The 12742-nt window shown below is 43.8% G+C and overlaps 1 protein-coding gene across 1 annotated transcript in view; it reads right to left on the minus strand.

Annotated features, from left to right (window-relative positions):
- WWP1 (WW domain containing E3 ubiquitin protein ligase 1) overlaps nucleotides 1-11466 on the minus strand; it is a 137733-nt gene extending 126267 nt beyond the window's left edge. Inside the window, exon 1 of the mRNA XM_061439438.1 lies at nucleotides 11241-11466. The gene's annotated coding sequence lies outside the window, so the exon portion shown is untranslated. The remainder of the gene's footprint in view (nucleotides 1-11240) is intronic.
- Nucleotides 11467-12742: the final 1276 nt, after the last annotated feature.

The raw sequence follows: 12742 nt of genomic DNA on the forward strand, positions 1-12742 counted from the left end.
TGTCTCCAAATACATGAAGGCTTCTCAGTTCCCAGCAGTAAGCAGCCGTGGAGATCTGCTAACTCTCCAGTTTCAAAGTGCCAGTTCCTAGTGTGAGAAGAGCATGCTGGATAATGTCAGCAGAGTCCAAACTTCAGTTCTCCTACTCGGTTGTATTCACCACCCTCTCTGAGGCTTGGTTTTCTTATCTGTAAAATGAAGATATCAACTTATCTTTCGTGAAGGGGAAAAGTGTTACCATTAACTCTAAGACACTGGAATTGTTTCCAGAATGAAATAGAGAAGATGTCTAATAACTGTTAACTTCCTAAACTGGTAACTTCCTAAACTGGTAACTCTCATCACTACCACCACTCCAATACTCTCAATTACTCTGAGAAACTCCACTATTTTTCTGCCATATCAATACTTCCACAACAGTACAGAGGACAGCAGGTTGAGGAGCATGTCCATCACATGACCATGTTGCAAAGAGATACAAAGCAAACTGCCCACATCTGTAGTAAGGATCAGATCAAAACCACACTGAATCACTTGAAGGTACATAGTACTGCAAAACTCTCTACAATTACATGATTTCAAGATACTTTACGGCTACTCCAGTAACAAAACATAGTGCTAATTTACTTTTTACAAAGAATTTTAAACCAGGCTGCTAAGTATGAACTTTCAGATATCCCCATTCTTACAAACTTAACTTCGTAACTCATTTGGCGACAAAAACCGAACTGACCTGAGCTCATCTGGCAGCAAAATTTGATCAGATGTGTGACTATCTACTGTCCTCATTTATCCATAACTAAACATTTGCCAGGGAAAGTATAGAGTGCTTCCCTAAGATTTTATTGGGGTTTTATATAACAAAGAATATGGAGTAATTACATATTTCTAAAATTAAAAAAAAAAAAAAAGAATTATTTCTATAACACATTTGACACCAAAAACAAGGTATAAACCCATCCTAGTGAATATTTACTCAGTACTGTCAGGTGTAAGTCATGCAATGAATCTACGAATAGGTTTTATTATTACTATTACCATTCTACATGTAAATACCCAGTTTACATACACTGAAACTAGGGTCTAATCTAAGGCCATCTTCACCAAGGTCACTGTGCCGTGTGTGCTTAGTCTCAGCCATGACTGACTCTTTGCAACCATGGACTATGGAGCTCACCAGGCTCCTCTGTCCATGGGGATTTTCCAGGCAAGAATACTGGAGTGGGTAGCCTATCCCTTCTCCAGGGGATATTCCCAACCCAGGTGTTGAATCCGGATCTCCTGCACTGCAGGCCGACTCTTTACCGGCTGAGCTACCTGGGAAGCCAAACCAATAAATAAGTGCCAGAACTGAAGTCTAGGTTTGTTTAACTTGAAGGCCTAAGCTCTTAAACAGTTTAGCTAATACTTTACAGGAAAATTAAGTCACAATGAAATTTTTTAAAACAAATTATAATTACCAAAAACTTCTAATGTAGCACACTGAAATTCCTGAGTATGATGTACACTTTCCTTTCTGGGTAGTCACATCTAAACATCAACACATTTCACAGCCTGAAGGACAAAAAGAGATGAGTTTATTGTCACTTTGCTTCCCAAAGAACTGGTCAGTCAGTGGAAATAGACGAAAACAATAGGCTCCTTAAACAAATGCCAACTGATCCTTTCCACTGAAACTTAGAAAGAATCATGGGTTTAGCATGTTTTTTAACCACAAAATGTACTAAGACGATAAAAATAAGGTTGATACGTAGCTTAAGTTTTTCCGGGAACAGCCCCAATGTAAAGACCTGCTGTTCCAATGAGAGAGAGGATCACAGGACTGAGGAGGGTCACAGTCACACAGATGCAAGTCGTCAGGACCACTGCTCTGAACACAAGTCAGAGAAAAGAAGCTTCAAGGCTTTGTTGTTGTTTTTTTCTTTTGGATTGATCGATTTAAAATTTAAACTTTCTCTCACGACTTTCTTCTCAAATCAATATCCTTATTCGAAGCAATGGCTTTTCTCCACAAAAGACACATCACGGCCCCATTCAAACTACTTTCTACCCAAAAGAAAAAATTCCAAATTAAACACACTTCATTCAAAATCTCCATTTCTGAGTAGCTTAATTTCTCTTAAGTGAAAAGCAGGAAGATTACTGGATAAATAATCATAGTATCTAACTTAACTGTTTCAGCTAAGCCAGTTTTTAAAAAAGAAATACTTTCATTCATAAAAACATATGTTGTAGAAATATAGGGAAACTTTTTAAACAAGGACTCGTGATGGGTGCCTCTTTCAGGGTTACTTCTCTTGCCTGCTTCTCACTGTAATTTCTATGTATTAGGCTTCTGTAGGTTGCTTGGACCAAGTCCTTGACAATTGTCTTGCTCATACTCAGTCTTTCAGTTGTGCCCGACTCTTTGCAAGCCTACAGACTGTAGCCCACCAGGCTCCTCTTTCCATGGGATTTTCCAGACAAAAATACTGGCGTGGGTTTCCATTTCCTCCTCCAGAGGATCTTTCCAGACTTGGGATTAAACCCTCACCTCCTGCATTGCAGGTGGATTCTTCACCCATTGAGCTGCCTGGGAAGCCGGACAACTATCTGAAAGGTTCAGATGTTAAGTTCTCCTTGTATTTACATTATACATATATATTTCTTGGGCTCCAAAATCACTGTGGACAGTGACTGCAGCCATGAGATTAAAAGATGTTTGCCCCTTGGAAGAAAAGCTATGACAAACCTAGACAGCATATTCAAAAACAGAGACATTACTTCGCTGACAAAGGTCTGTATAGTCAAAGCTTGGTTTTTCCAGTAGTCATGTACAGATGTGAGAGCTGGACAATAAAAATGGCTGAGCACCTAAGAACTGATGCTTTCAAAATGTGGTGCTGGAGAAGATTCTTGAGAGTCCCTTGGACTTCAAGGAAATCAAACCAGTCAATCCTAAAGGAAATCAACCCTGAATATTCACTGGAAGGACTTAAGTTGAAGCTCTAATACGTTGACCACTTGATGCAAAGAGCCGACTCAATGGAAAAGACCAATATTTGCTGGCAAAGACTGAAGGTGGGAGGAGAAGCGGACGACAGAGGATGAGATGGTTGGATGGCATCACTGACTCGGTGGACATGAGTTTGGGCAGAATTTGGGAGATGGTGAAGGACAGGGAAGCCTGGTGTGCTGCAGTCCATGGGGCTGTGAAGTCGGACATGACTGAGTGACCGAACAACAATTTACTGAATCCTACAGGTTAAAAAATGGTCTCAAAGAACATCAGAACCCCAAATTATCCATTCAGTTTATACCAACAGCTCTCAAACTAACTTGTACAAAATCATCTGAGGTATTTACTAAAAATGAAGATTCCTGAGCTCCACTAGGACCATACCACAGATATTGAAGAGTACAGAACCTACATTTAACCAATATGTTGGTAAACCAGACGACCATGATACAGGGACTGCACCTCAACAACTTATGACCCACTCTGTACTTCAGCCAATGACGCTGTGAACAGTTTCTTGTTCCCAGACTGTATAGCCAAACCATCACCAGCTTATATACCTCAGCCATGCTGAGTCAGTGTCTTTCTCAGATTCACTCTTAACCTTTTGGCAACTTATTTTTTAAGCTAAGAGGTGAGATTTGACATGCAGCTCTGCCTATGCCAAACTAAACTACATCTGTCCTTGAGAAATGACTGGCTCACAGAAAATTTTCAACTTGTTAATAATAATGAATTGAGGGCAGTAAAAATGGTTCAAGGGCTGCTAATGTCCAATGGACCACATTTTCTTTCTGCTTTATAATAATATTTCAATGAATCCTTACAAAAACTCAGAAGATATTTTTTTTCCTTTTACAGAACAAGAAACTGAGGTAACACTGCTATTAACAATCACTGACAGAACTCAGGTGTGCCTGACTCTAAAGCTACAGCTCCTGACCCACATGCAGGAATGCACACATTTAATTCTTAAACTGATTTTAAGAGCAGAAAGATCTAATTTATTTACTTCTAAGGTAAAGTAAGTATGCCCTAATTTATACAGAGCAAGTTCATTTGACTAATTCTCCTCCCCATACTAACTAAACACAAAGCGTGGTTCACCGTGGCAAGCTGGAGCTAAGGTACGACAGGAGTATCAGACTTCAAGTCAGGACGCAAGGCAGTTTGCTTCTACCCGTCCCGTGTGGCCCTAATTACGGGTATACTAAACAGCTATCAAAGAACTTGTTTTCCTTAGTTAAATAAAAAGCTATCACACCAGCAATTCTGTTAATGCTAGCACATTTTTAAACCACTCATGTAATTTAGGACAGGGAGGAGGGTCATAAAGAAACACCTTAAGGTAATTCGATCTACACCTTTCTCTGTGCCCTAGCTGCTCCTATTTATATAAATAATGCTTCTCAGTGCGTACACTCAATTACCAAGTTCTGCCCACAAGAGCCAACATCCTACTATACTCAGAAATTTGCAAAGAGATTTGCACCAGGAGGCAGAAATCTATTCAAAATTAAAAAATGCTCCAAATCTACACCTAAATTCTTCAAATGAAATATACTGATTCATTATTCTATGCAGAAGCTACAATAACAACAAAACATACATTTAATTTCTTCATTCCATAGTTAGCCATAATATTACTTAGCATATAACTCGAACTAAAAAAAAAAAACAACATACTACTGAGATAGTGACAGTGAGATACAGGACTTCCATTCCAGTCTCCAAAAGGAAAGAATATTCTCTCCATCATAACACTCTCCAAGAAAGGGCAGCTTATCCTAAACTTTTCCCAACACTGCAAACAGACAATACTATTTGTGAGGCACCATTTTGCTCAAGGCTAGTTAAGGCCAGGAGCTCTGCTACCCCAGGTCTGGCATTGAATCACAAGGACTAATGGATCTCTGTCTATGCACGGGATGCTGACTGGGATTTGTCTGATCCAAATGGTTAACCTGAGTAAATCACTGCTTCAGAGGGGCCTGAGCTCTGGATCTAGAACTTTCTTACCCTGAAGTACAGCAAGTCGATCCTGCCCATTATGGTGGCACACTGGGTCAAACCCCAGAGACCCCAAACTTTCTCTTCTTTTCTACCCCAGGACAACTGGCTATTCCCATCTGTGTAACAAGCCAAACACACTATCATTTGCACTTGAGACTCAGCTTTCCATCTGACAGGCCCAGACTCCAAGAACTGAAAGTACCAGGCAGCTCAAGTCTCAGCCTCCAAAATAGTTTTCCAGAAGCCCGATTCCTGGGATTCACGTACTTGTCTAGTCCCTTTCCCTTGAATCTGGGCTGGACCTGTGACCTGCTTTAACCAACAGAATGTGGCAGCAATAAAACTAGGCTGGTTCCAAGCCTATGCCTTAAGAAGTTCTGGTGGCTTCTGCTTTTGCACTCCTGGAAGCCCTAAGCCACTATGTGAGGCCAGCAATCCTGGAAAGGCCAATGGAGAAAACTGGCCCTGAGACAAGTCTGTGTGGTAAATGAGACAGAGGAAGAGAAAGAGAGAGAAGACCAGCACCTAACTGAATGCTAGCCATTAAGCTATCACCGGCAAAACCAGCACAACTGCTCAAGTGGCCCAGCCTGGGAGAGCAAACTTGCAAACCAAAAACAAAAAAGAAAGGACAACAAAAAAGAAAAACCCCAAAAACAACCTCCCCGCCAAAAATCTGGTTGTTTAGTCACTTATTTTCACGTTTGTTACACAGTAAGTAACCTGAAACAAGGCTCCTCTGTTCCCCTTGTCTTTCTGCATCACTTGTTCAAAACCCAGAAAAAACGACAAAGGTAAATTATCACAATCCGAACTATTCACACAATCCCAGAAGACGACGTTCGTGCCCTTCCCGCGGTCAGAACCTCCCCTTAGCTCCCTGAACCCAGAGCGCAGGCTCCCGGGCCATCCTCGCGGCTCTGCCCGCCCAGCCCTGAGCCCCCGGCCAACCAGGCAGCAGGGACACCGCGGAGTGCTGTGAGCAAATGACAGGCTCCAGGAGAGTCAAGGCAGATGTGGGTTTTTCTTTGTTCAGTTCAGTGGCTCAGTCGTGTCCGACTCTTTGTGACCCCATGAATCGCAGCACGCCAGGCCTCCCTGTCCATCACCAGCTCCCAAGAGCTAACCCAAACCCATGTCCATTGAGTCGGTGATGCCATCCAACCATCTCATCCTCTGTCATCCCCTTCTCCTCCTGCCCTCAATCATTCCCAGCATCAGGGTCTTTTCAAATAAGTCAGCTCTTCGCATCAGGTGGCCAAAGTATTGGAGTTTCAGCTTCAACATCAGTCCTTCCAATGAACACTCAGGAGTGATCTCCTTTAGGATGGACTGGTTGGATCTCCTTGCAGTCCAAGGGACTCTCAAGAGTCTTCTCTGACACCACAGTTCAAAGAATCAATTATTCGGTGCTCAGCTTTCTTTATAGTCCAACTCTCACATCCACACATGACTACTGCAAAAACCAAAGCCTTGACTAGACAGACCTTTGTTGGCAAAGTAATGTCTCTGATTTTTAATATGCTGTCTAGGTTGGTCAGACCTAGACAGCAAATTCCTAACAAACCTTAGGAATTACCTGACAAATGGCTTTACAAAATATACGCCCCAAAAGTCATTTAAACATATGAATTTAAAATGTATCCTAAGAGCTTTTAAGGTAAATTTCTTTTTAAATGATAAAGCTTCTTACATACTGGCAAAAACTGTGAAGTATCATGATACACACTTTTGAAAATCAGATCCTGATTTATATGCTTCCAAAATACAAATATTCATTTAAAAAAGCTTATAAAAGAACTTCTAATGTAAAAACAAGTGAATTAAAACCAACAGATTTTTAAAAGGAAATTAATATCTACATTTCACCAATGTATTTTTCAGACAAGAAATCACCTTTTGCTTTTTCCTTGATAGAAGGATAACTACTTGTGATAAATACTTAAAATTTTCAAATTTATGTTACCAATAGCAACTACAATGAAGGTACCATTTTAACACAAAGGAGGAAACAGACAAGCTCAGATCTACACAGTAAAAAAAGTTTTTGTTTTTTTTTTTAAAGTAAAAAAGTTTACCACAGGTTCCAAACAGGTAAATTCAAATTCCTCACATAAAATCTTCAGTTAAATTTCCATTTTAGATGAAGAGTTGATGGGAAAAGAATACTGACTCAGGAACAAAAAGATGGGTTTTAGCTCTAGTTCTAATTTTAGCCACTTGCTAGCTTGCTTGCCATATATCCTGGAAACTTCATGTTTTTTTCACTTGGGCTTCACTGTCTTCATCTAAAAGGCAATTATTCCTGATACACCTACTGCTCAGCTGTCATGAGAATCAAATGATGACGTATATAACCCATGATGAAAACATGTAAAATACTGTAATATATAAAATATGATATCCTTCTTAGCACCAGCAGGGAGTAAAAAAACCACCTCTGTATGTGCTTTTTATCAGACATTTTTCCTCCACTGTGTATTACCAGCTGCATGTGTGGGTGCGTGCTAAGTCGTCGCAGTCGTTTCGGACTCCTTGCGACCCCACGGACTGTAGCCCACCAGACTTCTCTGTCCATGGGGTTCCCCAAGCAAGAACACTGGAGTGGGTTGCCACACCCTTCTCCATGGACTACTAGCTAGTTATTTCAATAACCACCACTAAGGCTAATTTATTAGTGTATAGTGCTTGTTATTATTACATCATATTTTTATAGAAAGAGTAAAAAAGATCCTAGCCTTTCTAATAATTATGGAATCAAAGTTTCCAGAGCTATAAAGGATACTGTGTAATAACTTACTCTGGTTCCCTACCAAGAAGACAATCCTATAGAGGCAGAAAAGTCAACCGTTTACTAATCAAATTACACTTTAACCATAATATGCAGCACTAGCTACTTAATCCAACGAAAAAAAAATCGCTGACTAGGTCTCCACACTTCAGTATTCTGTAAAGTTTTAATTTTTACTTAATAAAGTGTTCCTGAATGAAGAACTATTCTCTAGTAGGAACACCTGAATATAGAAGATAAAAGTTCTTAAAAGTTCTTATTCCACTTACTTCCCCTCCAGCCCCACCTCTCCAACCCAAACTGAGATACAAAGGAAATAAATGAGAGCAGGACTGTTTTGGTATTCCTATCTGATCTCCATATACCCAACTCACCTATCAGTCTCACTAGCTCCCCTGTACATAGAAAACAGGAAAGGTACAGACAGTCTAATAAAAATCTAAAACCCAAGAATCACAAAATGTTAAGAACTGGAAGGAACCTCCCAGTTTCCCTACTGATGAGGTCACTTAAAGATAGTGATTGCATTCAATTGATGTTAAATTGGTTGTACACATTTCCAGACAAGAAAACCATCACTGTCCATCAACTCCTGATTCTACTTTACCCATTCGCTAACTGAAACACTTGAGACAAATCACTTAACTTCTTGGATTAGTTGGTTCTGTAACTGAATAGTAAATAAGTTAGTCAAAATTCTCGGTAAGTGAAAAACCACAAGTCTAAGGAGACACTGTCACTAGATGTGCCTACCTCTCTACAGCAGAGGTTCTTACTGGTAATAGGAAACATTTGAAGGTTCTATTGTTTTAAAAGGTCCCCAGTAACTCTAAGCACTGCTCCCAACCCACCAGCCCATAGGTTCCATGAAGGAGATTTAGGTGGTCCAGACTCCTCGAAAATTATCCACAAAGCACAGGTATATATGGAAATTTTCCAGGCCAGCAGATTTCTTTAGTTTCAGCAAGGGTTACTAATTCCCGAAAGGTTGAGAACTACCTGAAAACTACCGCTGTAAAGTAGGCTGAAGATAAAGCTTCTGTGGATGTTGTTCAAAATGTACCACTATTCTCTCAACCAGCCTGGATCAGAACCTCAGTTACTTTACTTTCTTTTCTCTCTCATTATCAAATTCTGTCTATTCTACTTCCTTCCTCCATCCCTACTACTGCCAGTAGAGTTGACACCCTGACACCTTTGACCACAGCAATGACGTCTGTTGTACCTCCAAGTTCTACTTCAATTCATGCTACAAGCTGCTGCCAGATTAATCCTCTGAAAACAAAGCTTTAATCATTTCCTTCCCAACTCAAAAATCATCTGTAAAACCCCCGTCACCTACTAAATCCAAGGTTACATGCCCAGCTTTAAAAACAGCCCATAAACTGGTTGAAATTTTTACTTGAAGCTTTACCACCCATTATGCATGCATGTGTATTAAGTTGCTTCAGCCGTGTCTGACTTTCTGCAACCCTACAGATTATAGCCCGCCAGGCTCCTGCATCCATGGGATTCTCCAGACAAGAATACTGGAGTGGGTTGCCATGCCCTCCTCCATGGGATCCTCCTGACCCAGGGACTGAGCCCACATCTCTTACATTTCCTGCACTGACAGGTGGGTTCTTTACCACTAGTGCCACTTGGGAGGCCCCTTATATTGGCACTGCTAAGTTATATTTCATCCAAACATACTTGCCTCTTCCCCAAATGTATGAACTCTGAGCTCTCTTAATCCCTTCTCTCTGCCTGGATTCCCAGCCTATCAAAAGTCTATAGTCATTCTTCAAACCAAAGATTTCAAAAACCAGAAGCTCTATGAAATAACCCCTCTAATTCTCACCTTGAAATAAGATGTGAGCTCTAACCCCTATGAATCTGAATTCAATATGATTCAGATTCTTTTAATGTTATGTATTAAAAGACAAATTAGACATTTGTGTACAGAACTTCCTGCCTAACTAGTCCTTGAAGGCAGAAAGTGTTAACACCCTCATCTTCATATTCCCCCAAATACACTGCAGTCATGCAGTAGATGCTTAATAATCGTGGAAGGAAGTAGAAGAAATTTCAGCCTTCACAGGATAAGCAGATTATTATCTCTTGAAGGCAGAGACCTTACATGCAACATTCTAGCTTCCAAAAATGTAACCTTTTGTTACTGCCTTTCAAAGCCCCTATGTTGTAGGTCATATAAAGTTTTGCATTATAAGGGAAGACCCATTTAAAAATGTTAATAAGCTACCTGAGAAAGAAAGGTTTTCCCACATACTTTACACTTCTCAATTTGAAGAGCTCCCAACACTGTTTTCAATTTAAAAAATATTAACTATTTATGAAAAGTGATAAATTCAGCCACAGATAATTATCTACTTTATGACTAAAAACAAGTCATATAAATAAAAGAATGCCTTCCTTCTTTAAAAGGTCCATTTCGCTTACATAATACATACAGACTTAATGAGACAGGTAGAGTGGATTTACACATAAGCATGAACCCTTGCAGAAATGTACATACAACTGTACACCAGGTATTTCAGGCAAAAAACAAAAATCCAAAGAGAAGGAAGATAACTTTGGACTGTATCCTTTACACTACTATTACCAGTAACATTTTAAAGCAGAAACTCACATCTTTTGCACACTAGCTACACAGAGAGATAAAAACCAATCAAACAGGAAAAGAAAGCCACATGAAAACCCCTGGAAAAAATTTTTATCCTGGAAGAGCAAAAATGCAAACGTAACAAATACTTTTCTTCTTTGGTGATGAAGGTTTCATAGAATCACGGTGAAGCAAAGGAAGCTCAACTCCGAAACCTATGGAGCAAAGAAAAGGCTGGTTGTGCACAAGACGGATGGTTTAAAGGCTGCAAAAAGCAATGGGCAGATGACAAAAAATTTCTAAATGTCTAAAGAGACGAAAAGGAGAAAGGTCCGAGTCACAATAAGATAAGGACGAGTAAAAACTGCAAGGTCACTGGGACCCAGCAGGTCACAAAGGTGGAGGTGGGGGTTGCGTTGGGGGGGAGCCGCAGAGTCGGGGAAGAACCGGTGGCGATAACATGTCAGGAAAAAAAAAAAAAGGCGTTGTGAGGCGGGGACCCTCGCCTCGGGACGGCGGAACTGAGGTGGAAGCCGGGGCAGCGAGCCCCCGGACGAGGGCTCTGAGGGGAGGCGAGGAGTAGGCAGGGAGCGGGCCGAGGAAGCCCGAGGACCGCGGCTGCCGAGTCACGGAAGCTCCGGGCGCCCGTCTCGTCAGCTCGGGCCCGGACCCGCGACCCCACCTCAACGCACTGCCAGCCGCCGGGCCCCGACGGCCCTCGGGGGGTTCCCGCCCCGGGGCGGGCCGCGCTGGCCCCGGGCGCCGCCTGAGGGGGTCCCCGCCTGAGGGGGTCCCGGCCCGCGCCCCCGCGCCCCCGCGCGCCGCGGCGTCCTCACCCGGCGCGAAGCCGTCGGCTCCCGGCGGCCTCGGCGGCGGCGCCTCCTCCACAGGCGAGCGCCCTCAGCCTTCGGCGCCCAAAACCGCCATCTCTCAGCAGGCACGGCGGCGGCGGCGGCAGCGACCCAGGCGGCGGCCCCGGCAGCCCAGGCCGCCCGCAGCCACTAGGAACCCGCTCGCCGCGCTCACCGACACCCGCCCCTCCCCCCACCCCGCCCCGGCCTCGCACCGCCCCCAGCCGGCCCCACGCCTCCCCGCCCGGGAGCGCGCCGCGTGCCCGCGCAGCCGGCGCCGCTTCCCAAGCGCGCGCGCGCCCCGCCACCTACGCCCCGCGCCGGCCCGGGCCCAGTTCTTCCAAGCCCGGACCCGGAATCCGGCTCCCTGCGAGCATGCGCAGCGAGGGAGCGCCCCGGCCCCCCTCCCCGCCGCCTTCACCGCGGCCGCCTGTGGAGAACTCCGCCCCTCCGGGTCTTCGAGGCGGGCGAGGAAGGGGGAAGGCCAGCCAATGGGAGGTAGGGGGCGGGGCCTGAGCCTGTGCAAGGGGCGGGACCGCCGCCGAGATTTGGGAAGAGGCTTCTGGAAGCCAGACGTGGGTGTTGCGGGCTGGACTTTCTGGTTCACGGCCGAACGGGTGCCTGGCTTCCAGTAAGGCTCACAGGGCCGTGGAGTTCTTCCCTTGATCGCTTTACGCAAAAGGAGGCTGTTAATACTCCGTGATCTCGCTGAGTGTGTGACCCAGAACCATTGCAAGAGTAAATAATTGCATTTAGCACATGGTCATACCAGAAGACTTTTGCTACTAACCTAAACATTCACTCCCCTAACCCCACAAGCTCCAACGCTTTGGCCATCTGATGAGAAGAACGGACTCATTGGAAAAGACCCTGATGTTGGAAAAGATTGAAGCCGGGAGGAGAAGGGGACAACAGAGGATGAGATGGTTGGATGGCATCACAGACTGGATGCACATGAGTTTGAGCAAGCTCTGGAAGTTGGTGATGGACAAGGAGGGCTGGCGTCCTGTAGTCCATGGGATCGCAAAGACTCGGACAGGACTGAGCAACTGAACTGAAATGAACCCCACTAGAGTACAGTGATAAATACTAAGCAAGAGCTTGTGTACGTGCAATTAATCCAAACAGCAGTTCCATAAGAATGGTCCATTATCCTCGTTAATGAGTTCACTTTCATGCATTGAAGAGGGAAATGGCAACCCACTCCAGTGTTCTTGCCTGGAGAGTCTCAGGGACGGGGAGCCTGGTGGACTGCCGTCTCAGTTCAGTTCAGTCGCTCAGTCGTGTCTGACTCTTTGCGACCCCATGAATCGCAGCACGCCAGGCCTCCCTGTCCAACTCCCGGAGTTAACTCAGACTCACATCCATCGAGTCAGTGATGCCATCCAGCCATCTCATCCTCTGTCGTCCCCTTCTCCTCTTGCCCTCAATCCCTCCCAGCATCAGAGTCTTTTCCAATGAGTCAACTCTTCGCATGAGGTGGCCAA

The sequence above is a fragment of the Bos javanicus genome, chromosome 14 (assembly GCF_032452875.1).
Source record: "Bos javanicus breed banteng chromosome 14, ARS-OSU_banteng_1.0, whole genome shotgun sequence".
Lineage (NCBI taxonomy): Eukaryota > Metazoa > Chordata > Mammalia > Artiodactyla > Bovidae > Bos > Bos javanicus.